This window comes from Trichosurus vulpecula, chromosome 1, assembly GCF_011100635.1.
Source record: "Trichosurus vulpecula isolate mTriVul1 chromosome 1, mTriVul1.pri, whole genome shotgun sequence".
Taxonomy (NCBI): domain Eukaryota; kingdom Metazoa; phylum Chordata; class Mammalia; order Diprotodontia; family Phalangeridae; genus Trichosurus; species Trichosurus vulpecula.
Genome location: NC_050573.1, coordinates 553,125,884 through 553,130,487, shown reverse-complemented (window position 1 = coordinate 553,130,487; position 4,604 = coordinate 553,125,884). Strand labels below are relative to the sequence as shown.

At 45.0% G+C, this 4,604-nt stretch overlaps 1 pseudogene; it reads left to right on the top strand.

The window, feature by feature from the left end:
* The first annotated feature begins 965 nt into the window (after positions 1-965).
* On the top strand, positions 966-2,552 carry LOC118834626 (annotated as a pseudogene).
* The last annotated feature ends 2,052 nt before the right edge of the window (positions 2,553-4,604 follow it).

The following is a 4,604-nucleotide window of genomic DNA, read 5'->3' as shown; positions in this document are numbered from 1 at the left end:
CGGTGATTCCTAGATGTTCCACTGGGCTCCATCCTGGGCCCTCTTCTTTTCCTCCTCAATACTATTTGACATAGTGATCACATCAGCTCCCAGGGATTCAATTATCATCTCTTTGCTGATGATTCTCAAATCTATTGATCCAGGCCTAACCTGTCTGCTGGCTTCCAGTCTTGAATCTCCAACTACCTACCACACGTCTTGAAATGGATGTCTTATAGACATCTTAAATACAACCTGTCTGAAACTGAACTCATTATCTTCTCCCCAAAAAATCCTTCCCCTTTTTCTATTACTATTGAGGGTACCAACATCCTTCCAGTTACCCATGCTCAAAATCTAGGTGTCGTCCTCAACTCCTCACTCTCTCTCACCACCCCCATCCAATCTATTGCCGAGATCTGCCCACTTTACCTTCGTAATATCTCTTTGTGTGGAATGAAAGACCTTCACCAATTAAATTTATAATAAGGAGCCATCTCAGGGTAGGAACAGAAATAAATTTTATTCAATTCTCAAGAATTGGGCGTTCCCTGCTAGCACAGAGCAGAATCAGCAAAGGAGGCACTTAACAAGGGGCAAAGTACCCATAATTATACCTAACACAAGAGAATTCCTGCCCACCTCTGACCCTTCTCACCATTGGCTGGGAGGTGGGCTTACAATCTGAGCACAAAAGCTAGACAAAGAACCAGGAAATTGAGGCACAGAAACTCCAATTCCCATTCCCTTAGTCAATGATTGCAGCTGAGGTGACATCTATAAATCTAAAGAAGGAGAATAGGATAAGGGAAGAGGGAGACCCTCTACATTCTTTACAGTAGAGAAAAACAGGTCATTATGACCCTGTTCTTACTGAGCAAGTCTTTAAACCAGAACCAGAAGAAAGAACAAAAAGTGGTGGAGTGAATGGTCCAGCGGCAGAGTCAGGTGCCATGGTGGTCGGTGATTGAAATACCCGCCGCAACATGGCTTCTTCTTGAGCTTTGGCTACAGCAACCAAAACCCCTAGTAGGACTCCTGAAGACACTGCCTCCCCTGTGGTGAAGAAGTCTCATATCTATTATGGAAATTTGGAAGAGGAGAAGGAGCGTCTTGCAAGAGAGGAGCCAGGGATGTTGGGGAAAGAAGGAATTAAAGCTGGAATTGAGGCTGGAAATATTAACATAACTTCTGGGGAAGTCTTTGAAATTGAAGAACATATCAGTGAAAGACAAGCAGAAGTGCTGGCTGAATTTGAGTGAAGGAAGCGAGCCTGGCAAATCAGTATTTCCAAGGATGACTCAGAAGTCAAAGCTTGCCTCCGAGCCCTGGGTGAACCAAACACACTCTTTGGAGAGGGCTCTGCTGAAAGAAGAGAGAGATTGAGAAATATTCTCTCTGTGGTTGGCACAGATGCCTTAAAAAAGACTAAAAAGGATGATGGAAAATCCAAAAAGTCCAAAGAAGAGTATCAACAAACCTGGTATCAAGAAGGATCCAACAACCTGAAGACTGCTAGGCCGTGGATTGCTAATTATTTACCACCCAGGGCAATGAAGTGCTTGGAAGAAGCCCGACTCCATAAAGAGATTCCAGATACATCTAGGACATGCCAGAAACAGGAAGTGCACAAATCTCTCTAGTCTTTAAATAACTTCTGCAGCCAGACTGGAGATGATCGACCCACTTCCTATCGTCATTTCAGTCCCAACTCCAAACTACTGGCCACAGCTTGTTGTTTGCAGACTGTGCAAACTCAGGGACAGACTGCATCCTCTTGCACACCCTAAGAGGCCACAATACCAATGCAGGAGGAATTGTTTTTCACCCCAAATCCACTGTTTCTTTGGACAAGAAAGATGTCAACCTAGCCTCTTGTGCCACTGATGGGTCTGTGAAACTGTGGAGTCTAGAGAGTAGTGAGCCTGTGGCAGATATTGAAGGCCATTGAGTACGTGTAGCAAGGGTGATGCAGCATCCCTCAGGACGTTGTCTGGGCACCACCTGCTATGACCATTCATGGCGCCTGTGGGACTTGGAGGCCCAGGAGGGCCACAGCATGGACGTATATGACATTGCCTTCACCAGGATGGTTCTTTAGCTGGCACTGGGGGACTGGATGCATTTGGTCGTGTATGGGACCCGTGCACAGGACGATGCATCATGTTTCTAGAGGGCCACCTGAAGGAAATTTATGGGATCAACTTCTCCCCAAATGGTTACCACATTGCAACTGGCAGTGGCGACAACACGTGCAAAGTGTGGGACCTTAGGCAGCGGCACTATGTCTACACCATCCCTGCCCGCCAGAACTTGGTGACTCGAGTCAAGTTTGAGCCTATCCATGGGAACTTCTTGCTCACTGGTGCCTATAACAATACAGCCAAGATCTGAACGCACCCTGGTTGGTCCCCACTGAAGACCCTGGCTGGACATGAGGGAAAAGTGATGGGCCTGGACATTTTCTCTGATGGTCAGCTCACAGCCACCTGTTCCTATGACAGGGCCTTCAAACTCTGGATGGCTGAATAGACCAGGTCCATGGACATGAGTCTGTAACTCAAATGTCTGGTCCCAAGCTCTCCCTTTCCTGCCAATTTGGTCAGAAGAAGGGGATCAGTGTGGAGCGTAACAAGTTCGACTTTGCCAGTCACTGTGTGTAGTAGGGGTAGGTTTGTCCCAAGGCAGCCAGTCCCCAAGTGGTCCTGGGCTGTTGCACCCCAACTTTCAGGGGCTCTGCAAAGGACCATGTCAGTGTTACCATTTTTTTTTTACTTCTGCCTTATTGAATTCTTCCCTTACTGTCATCTTCTGTTTGTGTGCCCTGTCCCTTTCTCCCCCAGATTATGATACCTTTCTTCCCTTAATAGAACCTCCATCATGGCCCTCCAAGCCTGTCTTTCCAGGTCATGGTCATGTGCTGTAGTTGGAAGTGACCCCCAAAATCAAGGGGCCAGACTTCAGCTTGAAAGCTAAGTGTAGCCGTGTACCTGGGCGTGTACTGCTTCACACTTCTGCAGTATCATCAGAGGATCTGGCCGTCTCCTGAGAGTTAAAGGATGAACCAGAATACAGACAATTTACCAGGGACTCTGAGGCCAAGGAAAGTCATCCCTTTCCTGTTGAATTAACATGGAATCCTGAATCAAGTTACAATGGAAAATTTGCCTGGGAATTCTCTCTAATGTGCTTGTTCCCATTTGTCTCCAGTGCTGGGCATTCCTTTTAAGTGTTCCCCCCAAGAGGGGGTTGTGTCAGGAACGAAAAGTAACAAAAAAATAACCAGTGAGGCTTCCAAAAAAAGGAAAAAGAACAAAAAGTTTCAGGGTAAGCTTTCCCAGAGGCTGAGCCATCAGATTCTCACAGCCTCAGAATTTTTTCACTTCCCATTTCTTGATTTTTAAACATTTCTTAGTATAGATACATACATGTATGTATGCATATACACATATATATATATACATTTATATAGATCTTCCCTGTGAAGTCTTCACATTTTATTTACCTCACACGTCTTGCACATATCCTCTTCTCTCTTCTGACACTGCTACCACCCTACTACAGGCTCCTATTGCCTGATACCTGGACTATTGCAATAGCCTGCTGGTTGGTCTTGCTCCCACAAGTCTCTCCCCACTCCAATCTGTCTTCTACTTAGCCATGGAAGTAATCTTCCTAAAGCTCAGGTCTGACTATGTCACCCCTCCAGTGGCTCAATATCACCTCTAAGATCAAATATAAAATCCTCTACTTGGCATTCAAAGCCGTTTATAACCTGCTCCCCTTTATAGTATTCTTATACCTTACCCACCCACACCTACACACTTTGTGATCCAGTGGTGCTGGCTTCTCTGCTCAAGCAAGACTCCGTTTCCCAGCTTAAGGAACTTTCACTGGCTATCCTTCCTGCCTGGAAATCTCTCCCTCTCCATCTCTTACTAGTGGCTTCCCTGGCTCCCTTCAAGTCCCAGAAAAAAAAAATCTCACCTTCTACAGAAGATTTTCCTGATCCTGCTTAATTCAAGTGCCTGCCTTCAGTTCATAAAATTTCCCATTTATCCTATATAGCTTATTAGTACATAGCTGTTTGCATGTTGTCTCCCCCATTCGACTGTGAGTTCCTTAGGAGCAAGGACTGTGTTTTTTTGCCCTACTTTGAATCTCCAGCACTTAGCACAGTGCCTAACACATTGTAGGTGCTTAGTAAATGCTTATTGACTGATTGAGCATCCAGGGGAAGTCTCTTAAAGCACAGTAATGGCTCATGTTTAGGGTTGCTGCAAGAGGAGTAACAGAATCCCTTGTGGAAAAGTGCTTAATGTACAAAGTCAGTCAGGTACAAGATAGCTGTTTATTTCCTCCACCACAAAAGAAATGTCTAAAACACTAAAGATTCATAATCACACGCTGAGAAATAATTAAAACATGAGGCAATTAATCTATCATTCCTATTATACTTTCCTGGAATCTATTCAGTCGTTTTTCAATGATGTCCAACTCTTCCTGGTCCCATTTGGGTTTTTCTTACAAAGATACTGGGGTGGTTTGCCATTTCCTTCTCCAGCTCATTTTATAAATGAAGAAACCAAGGAAAACAGGGTTCAGTGGTTTACCTAGGGTCACAC